Raw genomic sequence first — 15,742 nt, 5'->3', positions numbered from 1 at the left:
ACACGGATATAGGAATGGAGGCAGCAGACTGCAGTTACATAAATAGGTAGCTGAGATGGTGAAATTTGAACAGACTTAAAATAAATAAAAGAGCTATTCAAGTAGATATTTGATGGACAAGATTCTAGAAAGAAGAAACAACCACAGCAAACACTGTAAAATGCTACGTCACTGAACAAATTTGAGCAGGACCTAATTTAACACTTAAAAGTTTTACTCTGGTTGCTGTGTTTAGATTAGGTGGACAAGTACAAATAGGAAGATCCATTAGGAGTTGATTATAGTAACAGAGGTGAGAGAGGACATGAGGCAAACCAAGGTAGTGATGAAGAAACCCTCTTAAAAACACCCTCTTAAAGCAGTCCTCTACTATTAATAATGTTGGATTGCTTAGGGTTACTACCCTGCACACACCTGCATTCCTTAGAATCATAAGACTGTGCTGACACTCCCTGAAACAGAACGAGTCACAGACCCCATGGTTGTTGTCACCTAGTAAAATAGGTTGCTATTTATCCCTGTGATCAATAATAAAAGTGGGAAATATAATTGTATTAATCATGCGATCGTAAACAGTACACTTTTTGTTTTGTAGTACCCACTGGCTAATGATGTATCATAATGAAAGATGTTCCACTTTGTGTTAAGTTCCGCTAGCACCTTTCCTTAGAGTCACTGTTGAACTAGAACTACATTTTCCCAGTAATAGATGCCAAGAATATGCAGACAATGAGTGTCATAATTGACAACACACAATTGAATCTAGATTCTTACAGAATGCTTTGTTAATCACATAGTTTGACGTTACTCAATAACAAACCTCAATGTTTATGCTTATGAATTCAGATTGTAAAATCCGAGGAGTTGAGCTGGCCTTGGAGTCTATACTGGCGTGTCTCCCTGAATTCCAAATTCAGAAATAAACTTCTTTCCTCCCAGTTACCTGCCTCTCAGCTTTCGTTAGCGAATGAAAGCGTAGCCGTGTTTTCCACGGAGCATTTCGTTAGCAAGAACTAGTCAGATCCTGGATATACTAGAAAAAGGTGGAAACTAGGATGACTGCTAGGATTTTGGCCTAACTGCTGAAAGATTGAAATTGCCATCATTTGAAATGGGGAAGTTGCTGAGTAGAGCCTGCAGGAGTTCAATTTGAGATGGCTATTCAGACACCCAGGAGATGTAAGTAGGCAGTCAAATATGTAAATCTAGCGAAAGAGAGATAAATATTGGCTGAGAAATGAATTCAGATGTCTTTAACACATGTATGGTGTTTAAAGCCATGACATTGGATGATATTCGCAAAGGAGTGAAATTTTATAGAAGACAAAACAAGGACTCGACCTGTGGGAACTGCGACATTAAACAGGTAACACAGAGGCAACTAATAACAGTGAATGAAAAGATGACCAATAAGGTAGGAGCAAAGCAAAAGTATAACACTCTGAGAGCCAAGGGAAGAAAGTGTGTTAAGAGGCAGGATCGGTAAACTCTGTCAAGAAACATGAATAGCTCAAGTAAACTAAGGATTAAAAACTGACTATTGGATTTAACAAATCTTGGGTAACGTGTCTCTGAGAAAAGAAGTTTAGGTGGGGAGTGGTGGTGAAAATCTAATTAGAATGGATTTCAGAAGAAACTAAAGGAGAGGAGTTACAGGCAATGAGGAGAGGCAACTCTTGGAAGAGTTTTGTTCCAGGGATAAAGGAAGAAAAAACAGTGGCTGTAGGATAAATGAGTCAAAAGAAAAAATTTAATATTAATAAGTAATAACATATTTTTATGATTGAATGTTCCATTAATTGTTCCTCTGTATTCTGTATTAGAGCATTCGTTTCTTAACATCAGATGACACATTTTATTTATCTGTTGAGTCCGTGTTCTCAGTATAATGCCCCAAGTACAGAAAATGCTCAATAAATTTTTATTTCATTGGCCTCAAGATAGCAGAGTATATATATTTACCATCTGCAGAAGCAATAAATTAGAAAGGTACATTTGAGGTTGAGACCTCAAATGGTAGGAAAAAATGGGAGAAAATGGCAGGAAAAATTGATGAAGCGGCTAGAGTCTACAGTAGAAATGCAGAAGGATAGATTTACCTCCTGTCTTTCTTAGACTCTCTCAGATCTCTTTATTCTTTACTGGGATTCTCACAGGTGTCCAAAAGCAGCCTAAACTCTGACCTGCCTGCCCCTGAAAGATGTTGTGAGACCTGAGTTTTCATATGGCTATGGGAGAGAGCAGAGGATGAAATAATTTATTCTGTGATAGCCAGAAAGTTGAAGAAGAAAATAAGCTGAAATGAGAATTAAAAATTGAAACTCAAATTGCATATCCTTGGTCCAGTACACTAGCAGTATATTATCAGCACAAATGATATATTTTAGAAAAATAATACATATAAATGGTAATGTGCCTGGGTGAGAATTACTTAAATCTCTAAAACCTGTATAGATTAAGCAAGATAACTGGGTTACAGAATGGATTGTGAAGGCCCATAACGTGCTACGTTAATTAGGAAAGACATTTTAAGTCTAAATATAAGGGTGGATACTCTGAAGGAGGCTGTTGACTGGCGGGGAAGGGAAGGATGGAATTGAAATGCTGAGCTCTCAAACATTGACTAGGATGTTGGAGGGACAGCAATAGTACTCTGAGGGTTACCTTCTAGTTAAAACTGCTACAGCTCAGCATTCTTCTCTGTCCTTCTATACTTTACATCCAGGTAAATGAATGGTGAGCAATGGACTCAGGGAACTGGAACCAGGTAACAGAATTCATCATTTGGGCTTCCCCAGCTCCAAGGTATCCAGACTTATCTCTTTCTCTTGTTACTTTTCATTTATCTTACTACTATATTGGGAAACCTGCTGATATTCCTGGTGGTCTGCCTGGACTGTCGGCTCCACACACCCATGTATCTTTTTGTCAGCATTCTCTCTTTGTTGGAGCTTGGCTACACAGGTGCCACCATCCCCAAGATGCTGGTAAACTTGCTCAGTGAGAAGAAGACAATTTCATTCTCTGGCTGTCTTCTGCAGATCTATTTCTTTCACTCGCTTGGAGCTACTGAGTGCTATCTCTTGACAGCTATGGCTTATGATAGATACTTAGCCATCTGCCGGCCCCTTCGCTACCCACCCTCATGACCCCAACACTCTGTGCCAAGATTGCTGTTGGCTGCTTGTTGGGAGGCTTGGGAGGGCCAGTGGTTGAACTTTCCTTGGTCTCACGCCTCCCATTCTGTGGGTCCAATCGTATTCAGCACATCTTTTGTGATTTCCCTCCTGTACTGAGCTTGGCTTGCACGGATACATCTATCAATGTCCTGGTGGATTTTGTTATAAATTCCTGCAAGATCCTGGCCACCTTCTTGCTGATCCTCAGCTCCTACGTGCAGATCATCTGCACAGTGCTCAGGATCCTCTAAGCTACGGGCAAGAGGAAGGCCTTCTCCACGTGCGCCTCCCACCTCACTGTATTTCTTATTTTCTATGGGAGCATCCTCTTCATGTATGTGCGGCTGAAGAAAAGCTACTCTCTGGACTATGACCGGGCATTGGCAGTGGTCTACTCAGTGCTCACTCCCTTTCTCAACCCCTTCATCTACAGCTTGCGCAACAAGGAGATCAAGGAGGCCATGAGGAGGCAGCTAAAGAGAATTAGAATACTAGGGTAAGCAGGAGGCAGGGACAGATCAAAGATGTGGCTGAGGACATGATGAACCTAGGCACCAGCAGTGGCCAGAAATGAAAAACCAAGCATTCATTGCTTTTCTACATAGAAGAGTGGAGCTGGGGCTGGTGTTGCCTGACTTTCAGTGTTACAGCAACCATTACACTATCTTCTGGAACCACATTAAGCTTGAGACCAAAGACTAGAAAAGATTCACTTTTTCTCAACATGGTGTAGTGCAGTGATTTTTTTAAGTAAACCCAGATGTTGTGTAATTCCTAGTTAGAATTTTTGTCAAAACTGCATCTTACCTACTATATACTATACTATAAACAGCATATATTAGACATATTTTCAAATTTATTTGGTTTAATATAAATATATGTAGTCATGTTTTAAACAATATGGGCTAAATAAAACTAAGAACCAAGAAAAGTATGATTTGTCATGTACTACTTAAAATAATTTCATGTGAAAAATAAACTGGTGTAGTAGAGAAAGGTTTTTTAAAATATATATACATATTAATTTTTTTATTTTAAAGATGTCGGGTACAAGACAGGTTAGGTATACCAATGTTCATTATGCAGGTACCCTTGTTGATGAGGTGTGCTCCTGCATCCCCTGGCAGTTTCCCTCGACTACCAATCCCACCCCACCTCCCTTTGCTGTTTCCTGCTACTGCCAATCCTGAGCAGGTTGTTTTGTTGTTCTTGAAATTACATATTCCAGGGTTTGAATTCTATTTCACTAATTCATTTGTTAATTGTATACCCTTTGGAAAGTAACTTAGCATCTCAGGGTCTTAATTGTATCATCTGATATCAATATTTTCTTGGAGTGTTTTGAGAATTAGTGATAAGCTTTGCAAACCATAGTACCCACAGTGTCTGGCATATAGGTGGTGGTAAAAAAAGTTATGCTTATGTATTTTATTTTATTTTTTTGAGTTGAAGTCTCACTCTATCACCCAGACTGGAGTGCAGTGGCACGTTTCCAGCCATGGCAGCCTCGACCTGCTGGGCTCTGGCGATCCTTCCACCTCAGCCTTCCAAGTAACCAGAGCTACAGGCGCACGCTACCATGCCCGGCTAATTTTTTGATTTATTGTAGAGATGAGGTCTCGTCAAGTTGCCCAGGTGGGTCTTGAACCCGCAGGCTCAGGCAATTCACTTAACTTGGCCTCCTAAAGCCCTGGGATTACAGGCTGAGCCACCGAACCCGGCCTTATGCTGATTTTTATTTATTTTATTCTGCCCAGACCTCTCATCATTACTCTGAGACTTAGAACAACATCTAGTAAAATATAAGCAAAAGTACATCCCAGGTTACTTTTCCCCAAAGAATAATAATTTTAAGATAATAATTTCCCGAGACATATGAAAAATATGTAAAAAAAATCCTAAAAATTAGCATATAAGAAAACTGGGTGTTACAGTATTAGTTAATGTTATCGATTATTTATGCGTCTAAATATCTCCTATGAATAGAAGACCAAATATTAACTGAAAGAAAGCTTGAATTCTGTAGAACTTCCTAGTAAGATCCAAAGTATTTATATTCCTCTAGTCTTAAAGCTATTCATCCATCTATCCATTCAACTCAACATGTTTATTTAGTTTTAATTATATATTAGATGCAGGGCTAAGCCTTAAAAAAAGTGATAAACTAAACAGGAATGTCCAGTTCTTACCTGTAGTGTGTTTTCAAAGAGTTGAGGATATAGATATTAAAATAATAATAATTTATAATGTTCTAATTAATTATAATTTTGGGAATTTCAATATGATAAACATTCTATTCTCAAGGATGAGAAGCTGAAAATTGAAGAATATATCAGTTATTTTTATAAAAACAAGCATAGCAACAATTATATCTATTTTTAAAAGTTAAAAATTTAGACCTAGATAGATGAACCAACTTGCCAAAACTATAGAGCAAGTCAAAGTCAGGGGCAAGTCAAAGTCAGGGGCTCTGAATGAAAATTAGCATTTTTCCTCCCAGGCTAGGACTTTTTAAAAGATCCAGGGAGGAAAAAGAAAAAGAATAAGAGATAAAGTAAAAGTTTAAAAGATAATAGCTGGGTAACTGGCCATCTGAGACCAAATCCCCACAACTATACTATATGTTCATATTGCAAACACACATATGTACCCCTGAATCTAAAATAAAAAAATAGATACAAATAAAATGAAAGACATTAGCAAGGTTATAGGTCTGGAAATACAAAGGAAGTGACCACCAGGAAGTCGACTCCTGAGGAGTTGCAGAAGCAAGTGTGACAAGTGGTTCTCACTTTCAGAAAGGTGGAAAAGCGACATATAAAATGGGAGAAATTATTTTTAATATATCTAATAAGGGATTTGTATCTAACATATATAAAGAACTCTTATAACTCAAAAATAAAAAAGACAACCCAGACAAAGGATCTGAGTAAACATTTCATCAAAGAAGAGAGAGAAATGCCAATAGGCACTTGAAAAGATGCTGGATATCATTAGCCATCAGGGAAATGCAAATCAAAACCACAGTGAGATAACACTTAACACATAAACGGTTAGAATCAAAAAGTCATATAATCACACATGATGTGGAGGATGCAGGGAAATCAGAGCCCATATACCCGACTGGTGGGAATGTAAGATGGTATAGTCATTTTGGAAGAAAGTCTAAGAGTTCCTTAAAAGACTAAACACAGTGTCACCATATGACCCAACAATCCAATTTTCAGGTATATACCCAAAGAGGAATGACAATATGTGTCCACACAGAAACTTATACTTGGAATATTAGCCCAAAGGTGGAAACTACTTGAATGCCTATCAATGGAGGGCTGAATAAGCATAATTCATATACATACAATGAAATATTACTCATCCATAAAAAGGAATGAAATACTGATACATGCTAACACAGAGATGAATTTTGTAAGCATTATGCTAAGAGAAAGAAGGCAGTCACACACAAAAAATCACATACTATATGATATGTTCAGATGAAATATCCAGTATAGGAAAATCTATAGAAACAAAAATTAAATTAGTGGCTTAGGGTACGGAAGTACAGGCAGATAGTGGGTAATAGCCAAAGAATACATAGTTGTTTTAGTTTTTTAAAGCAATCAAAATGTTTTAACATTGACTGTGGTGATGGGGAATATATCTGTGACTGTGCTTATAATTATTGAGTAAAATGTACACTTTAAATGTTTGAATTATATGGTATGTGAATTATATCTCAATAAATATATTTTTAAAAGTGGGTCTGCAGTTAGGATAATCTGCTTATGTATATTTGCTTTAAAAAACTACTGTTACCACTGTTGGTGAAAAATCTTAGAAGCAATGATAACCCATCAGGGAAATTCAAACATTCTTCATGGTTAAGATTTTGTCTTCAAAATACCCCTTCCAAAATCAATGAGGATTCTTTGGTGAAGTGACTGACTCCAGATATGGGGACAAAATGTATACAATCTGGAAGTTTTTATGATCTGGAAAGCAATAAAATTGTCAATGAGATGAAGTTAAAATTACAGAATGCAATGGAAAAAGGAAAATTTTGAGTATAAAAATAATAATGATTTTAATTTAAACACATGAACTGTTTAAAATTTTATTAGACCATAATTAAATATTGAAGAGAGCGAGAAAGAGAGAGAATGCAAGCATAACAAAACAGACTAAAAACTTATTCATCCATCACCACGACATTAGACAGTATACTTACTCCTTGTCCAAACACTGGTGATTAAAGGTGAAGAGTTAGATACTCCTCTGTTCTTTTCTGTACAACTCATATTTCAGGATAACAAAATGGCCTGAGTTGATGATAAAGAAGATCTTACATATGTATATATACAGATATACGATGTTAGAATTAAAATAAAAGTCATCATTTTGCAACTCTTAATTAAATAATTGAAGTAATCAGTGGGTGTTCTAATCAGTAGGTAAAAAGACAAGGTAAAGGGGATCCAATTATTCACAGGATGCTACAGGTAAGCTGCTGGGGGAATAAGCAAAATTAAAGGATCAAGCTGTACTACCATCATTAAAAGTGAGAAAATCAAATATATGTTCTTTCTCATTTAAATAAATCAATCTATGAAGTGCGCATATAAAAATTGATGCAGCAAATATAAACAAAACTTTAGTTTTACCTTTTGGTATATGAAGAATACGATGGATAGAGGAGAAACAATACCACAAGGAGGTAATGAGATCAATCTAAAAATATGGGGCAACCCACAGGTTGACTGGCTCTTCTAAGCAAGAGAGAGTGGGATTGAAAGTGGAGGGCGGGGGAAAGAGAGAGAGAGACTAGAGGCATAACAACCAAAAGTGTCCATTGTTTTGTTAAGCACTGGCCAGGCCAAGTTTCCTAGCTATGGCCTCCTTCCCTACCTTGGGGAAGTGAATCTCTACTCTCTCTAATTTACTTTCTAAATAAACTATATTTTCCAATCTAAAAAAAGTTACATAAATCCTGATTCAAATAAACTAACTGCAAAAATATATTTTTCAGGAAATTGGGGACCCTTGACTATGAACTAGGTATTAGATAAAATTGAAAAATATTGTTAATTTTTAAAGTATGATTGTGGTATTATGGTTAGTTAAGTTAATATATTTAGGATTTGTCAAGATCTTTGGAATTTGCTTTAAATAATTTTTTTTAAAAAGATGAAGCAAAAATAATAAGATATTAGAAATTATTAAAATGTGAGAAATAAGGGTATAATGTATTTTTTATTTCATGAATGCTTTGAAAAACTGTATAATCAAGTATTTTAAAGGACAAAGTGATCACTAACAAAAAGTATTGTCCATATTTCCAAGCTAGCATAGAAAAAAGACTGTAAAAATAAAATAGAATTTCATTAAGTTAAATAGAGATAGGACCCGGGCTCAGTGGCTCAGCCTGTAATCCCGCACCTTTGGGAGGCTGAGGTGAGTGGATTGCCTGAGCCTGTGGGTTCAAGACTCACTCGGGTAACTTGGTGAGACCTCATCTCTACAATAAAAATCAAAAAATTAGCCGGGCATGGTAGGGCGCGCCTGTAGTTCCAGCTACTTGGAAGGCTGAGGTGGAAGGATCGCTGGAGCCCAGCAGGTCGAGGCTGCAGTGGCCGGGAGCGGCCACTGCACTCCAGTCTGGGAGACAGAGTGAGACTTCAACTCAAAAAAAAATAGAGACAGGAAGAAAAAAATTACAGAGAAAACAAAAAACCAAGAAATACGTATATTTTGGTAGAAATGCTTTCAAACATATTTATAATCTCAAAATGGAGATAGATGAAGAGCTAGCCTAGTAGTTTTTTTAATCCAAGTTATATGATGCTTATACGATATATAAGGGAGACCCTAAAAAAACCAGATTTATCTTTTGGAGGGCGGGTTCTTTATAGTATACTCAAAATGTGTTCCTCCAGATTAGACAGTCAACCAGTTTTCATCTGAAAGTTTTGAGAAGGTTGCGTCACAATTTGAGGAAGAAATGTCCCATGTTGTGGCAAAAGGTGACTGGTTCTTTTACCATGACAATGTAGCAGCCCATACCACACTGAGTGTTCAGCAGTTTTTGACCAAGAAAACAGCAGGCTCCCGTTGTCCTCTGTGTGATCCACCATCCCTATTCAGCTGATCTTGCCCCGAGCATCTTTTTTTTGTTGTTTGTTCCCCTGGATGAAAAAAACATTCTAAAAGAAAAACATTTTGCCGATGTGGAAGAGGTGAAACTAAGAACAGTGGAAGCAATAAAAGGCATCAAAATTGACAAGTTCAAAAACTGTTTTGAGCAGTGGAAAAAGTGTCTCGATAGGTGTATTGCATCAAACAGAGTTATTTGAAAGTGACTGAAGTTTAAACTTGTAAGAATAAATAAACAATTTTGAATAAATACGTTCCTCTTATGCGGGAGGTCCCTTCTCATATATCTAAAGACATAGACATACAGAAACAGAATCTAGGGAAAAGATACAGAAAAAGTTTAATGTATCAACATTAATAATAACAAAATAAACTTAGGAGAAAGTAACATTATAAGAAATATTTACCAAAACTACATTTTCTTTTTAGTAAGAGTCTCTATCACCCAGGCTGTAGCGCACTGGCACACTCACAACCACTGTAGCCTTGACCTACTGGACTTAGGTGATCCTTCCGCCTCAACCTTCCAAGTACCTGGAACCACAGGGGTGTGCCACCAAATCTGGCTAATTTTTTTGATGTATTGTAGAGACAAGGACTTGCCAAATTGCCCAAACTGGTCTTGAACCTCTAGGTTCAGGCAATCCTCTCACCTCTGCTCCCAAAGTGCTAGGATTACAGGTGTAAGCCACCATGTGTGACTAAAACAACATTTTAATCTAGGTTATATCTAACAACATAGCTTTGAGTTATGTAAAATTTAAAAATTACAAAAATATGAAAATAAATTAACAGATTACTACGTATTTCCAAGTGAAGGAAAAGAATGTCAAACAAATAATAAATTAGTAAAGGTGTGGAAAAATTTTTTTAAACTTAAGTATATATATAAAATAACATATATATATTCTATACAGCAAACATATCGAAGAAATATATACTTTTCTATTATACATGAAGCATTTATAAATTTGATATAATTGGCCAGGTGCAGAGGCTCAAGCCTGTAATCCCAGCACTTTGGGAGGCCAAGGCGAGAGGACTGCCTGAGCTCAAGAGTTTGAGAACAGCCTGGACAATTTGGTGAGACCTCGTCCCTAAAATAAACAAAAAAATAAACACAGCACGGTAGCCCGCATCTGTAGTTCTAGCTACTTTGAAGCCTGAGGTGGAAGAATTGCCTGAGCCTAGCAGTTTGAGACTGCAGTGGCCATGAACGTGCCACTGCACTCCAGTCTGGGCAAGAGAGTGAGACTCTGACTCAAAAAAAATTGATATAATTTGTAAGAAAATTCTACTTTCTCTGAACATAGTGATTTTAGGTGGATAAAAGGGATGGATTGAGAAGAAATTATTGAGGGGGAAAGATACACATCTAAAATACATTTTATCTCCTTTATGATTTTGCTTTAGCCAGCATGATAGTTGATTAGTCCAAATCCCTCAGATACCTGGAAGGTAATCTAGGGTAGTAAACAATAAAACATTTTTTAAAAAAGAAGGTACCAATTTAGGGATATCAGTGGTTAAACTCACTCAAACCATGTTATTGCATAGTCAACATATGTGCCTTATGCAGGGTTGGTGCTGTGCTCCCTGGAACTGTACCTGTTTAAATACGAGGGAAATACAATTTAAACTGAGAGAACGACAATAGCCTAACCCAGTTTTAGAGAAGCAACTTTTAACTCCCTGCTTTAGAGTATCTGACTCTTTTCCTAAAGGGTATAATTATAGGACTGTTTTACACACACACACACACACACTCACACGCAATGTGTAAACTAGAAAAGGAGGAGACTGTATTTCTTATAAAGAGTTACAGCTTGCAATCTAGTCATCCCGCGGGCTGGGAAGTGTGCCTTCTCCTGAAGACCAGAGAAAGACACATTAAATGCAGAGAGGTTGGAGTAGAAACTTAATGCTGAAAGGACTGGCTAAATACACTAATTCAGGTTATGCCGGAATCCACAACCCCTACCGAGGCAAAATGGAAGTTACCTGAATATGGGAAAAACGCTGGCTGGGAGCAGAGCCCCAGCAGAATGTGGCCATGATAGAGGCAGAGCCCCACAGATCCTATTGACGGCCCCTTTAGTCTTAAAGGAATGCGTGCATAGGCCTAAAAAAAAAAAACGCCGGGCTCCGTGGCTCAGCCTGTCATCCCGCGCCTTTGGGAGGCTGAGGTGAGTGGATGGCCTGAGCCTGCGGGTTCGAGACCCGCCTGGGCGGCGAGACCTCCTCTCTACCATAAATCAAAAAATCAGCCGGGTGTGGGAGCACGCGCCTGTAATTCCGGCTCCTCGGAAGGCGGAGGCGGAAGGATCGCCGGAGCCCAGCAGGTCGAGGCTGCGGGGGCCGGGAGCGGCCACTGCCCTCCAGTCTGGGCGACAGAGTGAGACTCCAACTCACACACAAAAAAAAAACCACCAAAAACAAAAACACTTCCCTTGTAAAAAAATAACACGTTAATCAGGATGTGCCAGGATCTGAAGAAAACAGTGAAACTATGTATAGAAACTGAATGTAGGAAAAACAGCAAAATATTCCCCCTTGAGACATAAGAGAATGTTTTTGAATGGCATTTGAGAAAAACAAGCCGCAGACATGATTTTAGATTTTAGAGGGATTATAGAATAATTAAAGAAAGAATAGAAATATGATAAATTAGTTTAAGATCTGAATAAGATTTAGGTAATTAGATTAAAAGAATAGAGTAAATAAAATTGGAAATAGGTATAAAAATATATTAAATACATATTAATAGTATAGATAGAAGTAAAAGTATATATAAGTATAAGATTAGATTTAGGTTTTTGAATTACAGCATGTTATAAGAAAATAGGTAAAATAGTTAAGATTAATAAGGTAGAACAAAGATGAAATTTAGTAAATATAAATTTGTAATAGATAGAGAATAGTAAATATAAAAAGTAAAGATAAACGAATTATATAAAATTTAAGAATAAGCCAATATAGTGCTGCTAAATTGTATTATAGAAAGGAAATAGATTAGCAAAAATAAAAAACTTAGAGGTTAGAGGGCATAGTTAATAAGTTTTGGCAGCTGTTGTTTGGTTCTTGTCTGTTGATCCAGACGTAAATAACACCACTGGTAGCAGGAAGGAACAAAATGAAACTTGTAAAGGTCAACTTCCCCATAAACAAAAAGAAAAAACATGATTTAAGCATTTAATGTGTAACATGTGTTGCATTTTTGTGGGTACAGGGATCAGTAAAAAAACTATATAAGCATGTAAGAATTGGATAAAAATTGGCAGAGTCTTGAACTCTACCCCCAAAGGTGAATTCTGTTGTTCTTCTCCACCATTCCTGATTCTTCCCTTTCAGGCCCTGACTCTCTCCTGGAGCTGGTCTCTGGCAGGGTTACAGGAAGAGTCATGAATATTCATGAAAGTGGTCCTGATGCACGCATATTAAACAAACATGCAAGTAACATACCACCCATGTTCACTTTGAATTGGAGATTTAACGTTTGAATGTACTACAATTAGCCCCATATGTCAAAAGGTCTTTTCAGGGCACAGAGGCACGCAAATGTGCAACCTCTGTAAACTGACCAGAACTGCGTCTGGTCTTCTTATCTGGAAAAAATTACTGAAATCAATCTTCTGTCCAATAAAAGCAGTAGCTATGACTGGTGGAACAAGAGTTCAGTTTGTCAGCATCTACGAGCTGGATGAGTTTTAATTGTTTAAGTATTGCTTATCTGGAGGCTAGCACTTGTTTAACTGCTAGAGAAAATGAAAAATCTGCTGCAATTAGAACATAGTTTATTCTTTAAGAGTAGGGGTATGAGACTTAAACCTTGCCTGGCATAGCCTTAAGTTCTGTTTATAATTTGGTATCTTATTACCACAAAAAGTCTGTTCTATCAGTCTTATGATTTTTAATTTTAATATTAACACTGGTCAGTTGTTGTGTCTAAATTGTGAAATGGGAGTGTATGATGACCTCCCATCCTATCATGGCCAGGAACTCAGTTTTAATGTGTTTTGGGGGGACTTTTTGGTTACAAGGGAATCTGTTCAGTTGATGAGGGGTTAGAATTTTTTTTTTTTTTTTTTAGTTTACACCACAGAGAATTTTGGGGCTTCAAAATAAAAAGAATTATACATTATAAAAGACAGTACATTCCTAACATGGGGGAACATTGCTACATCCTAAATAGGACTTTTTTCTTTTTTTTCATTTTCAGAGATGAGGTCTTGCTCTATTATCCAGGCTGGAGTGCAGTGGCATAAGCATTACCCACAGCAGCCTCGAACTCCTGGGTTTAAGTGATCCTCCAATTTCATCCTCCCAAGTACTAGGATTACAGGCACGAACCACCATATTTGATGAGAGTCTATTTTCTACCACTGTAATGGCAAGTTACTATTTTATTTGTGTCAAAAAGTTATATAACAATTTCAGTTCTTCACCCTGAGAAATTCACTTTGTGAAATTTGGGGAACTCAGTTTTTGCTACTAGAATTGCAGAAAGCAAAAACGAAAGATTTAATAGCATCCACTGGCTTTGTGCAACATGATGGCCCCAGATGTAATTTTCATCTCAATGATAATAACAAGTAATTGTAAGCATTATAAGCACTGTGCTCAGCATTTTATACACACAATAGCATTTCATCTTCACAATCCTGGAAGCTCTAATATTACAGATGGGAACACTGAGGCCCACTGACATAGATGTCAAGATTCATGTTCAGACAGTATGATTTCAAAGTTTTTGGACTGCTATCGCCTTAAGTCTAATCTAATAAGAAGCTGAATTATCTCATTTTCTATTACAGAGGAGAGATTCATTCGTTAGGTGTAGAAATAATTAGATGTCTTCTAAGGTAAAAGTTACCATAGTCATAAGAGATGCTTCTATACTGAACTGGGACTAGGTCTAAGATGAGATCAATGAGTGCCTGGAAATAAAGCAGTAAGAATCTGGATAAACGTATTATCTTATTCTGGCTCCTTGGAATTCTGCCTTCACTGGGGCAGCAAATCCTCTGTCCTTTATTTCTTCTCCTTCTGCTATCTTAGGTTGATATGTGCATTGCTTGACACTGCCATCAAAGGCAGTCCCTTTCCTCTCTGTCCTCTTTGCTCTCACAAGCATTGATCCACCCATCTTTTAGCTTTCCCAACCTGTCAATCAGTTGGTTCACTAGCCAAGAGCAAAACTTGGGTAGCCTGACATTCAGAGGGATAAGGAAACCTTATTCCTGCTCTCTGTGGACCCTTACTTAGTCTAATGGGAGACATGAGGCAAACAAAATAACTGTCAGCACGAAAAACAAACGCCATATCAAAATAAGGACCAACAGTGGTCTGACATTCCTACCAGGGATATTAGGAATCTTCCTTGAAGATCACAGTAATTTGAAGCAACCTTGATAAACAATTATTTCTGAGCATTAGCCCTAAAGATTAAGTAATATTCTTGCAAAAAGAATCAATGTTTGGGTCAAAAGAGAGCAGAGGACAGAGAAGAGTACTCATTCAAAGAGGTCTGAAACACACAAAAAACAAACTTTATTAGAAGATTTGGAGGAAATAAAATGGCCTGAGAGCTGGGAGCAATGAGTCTACATGAGAAGGACAGCAGTGAACTCAATGGATACTGACATTCTTAATAATAGTAGCAATAATGGTTCATACCACTCTGAGGCCTCTAAAGGCCAAGGTCACTCATCTGATAGTCACTAAGAAAATTATCCTCACCTAACAGGGTGCCTGACATAAGGCTGCCGCTGAAACTTTAAAAAATACATAAACCTGCAGATTGGAGGAGTAAACCCTTTCAGCACGTTATGTATAATAATTAGTGATCACACTTACTCTTTGAATACTGTATTTCCTTTGGAACTCTTCTTAGGTTTAGTGATTAGAATGAAAGTTCTGTCAATAAAACCTGGTTCTGGGACCAGACATGATTGATTTTCTGGGTTGGATTCCTAATGATTAGCTCTGTGCATTTGTACGAGTTATTGCAATTCTGTGTTTCACGTTTCTTGTTTTGAAGAAAAAAGGTCAATATTTTTTCCATAGAATTATTGTGATGATAAATGAAACGACACATGTAAGGTCATTAGACTAGATTCAGACACTTGAAAACATTCGCTTTTCGGAGCACAGGGTCCCGCTGTGGCAGCAGACAGCAGCAGCGTGCGGCGGCTCCGGGCCAGGCGGTCGATGGCCCTGGCAACCTAGGAGCGCGCTGCGCCTGGGGCCGGAGCAATGAAGATGGTCGCGGCCTGGTTCCAATCCTGCAGCTGCTGCCTGCGCTGTCAAATCAGCCACGGCACCATCCTGCTCGGCGTCTGGTACCTGACCACCAATGCTGTGTTACAGTTGATTTTATTGAGCGACCTGACCATCAAGATCAGCATCACTTTTCA

The 15,742-nt window shown here is 37.7% G+C and overlaps 2 pseudogenes; both read left to right on the top strand.

The window, feature by feature from the left end:
- Positions 1-2,743: 2,743 nt before the first annotated feature.
- LOC103277127 lies at positions 2,744-3,679 on the top strand (annotated as a pseudogene).
- Positions 3,680-9,174: 5,495 nt separating this feature from the next.
- Positions 9,175-15,742, top strand: part of LOC110594614 — a 12,883-nt pseudogene continuing 6,315 nt past the window's right edge.

The sequence above is a fragment of the Carlito syrichta genome, unplaced genomic scaffold (genome assembly GCF_000164805.1).
Source record: "Carlito syrichta isolate Samal-C Ts95f unplaced genomic scaffold, Tarsius_syrichta-2.0.1 Scaffold316483, whole genome shotgun sequence".
NCBI lineage: Eukaryota > Metazoa > Chordata > Mammalia > Primates > Tarsiidae > Carlito > Carlito syrichta.
The sequence above is the reverse complement of the archived record's forward strand: the minus strand, read 5'-3'. Positions and strand labels throughout refer to the sequence as shown.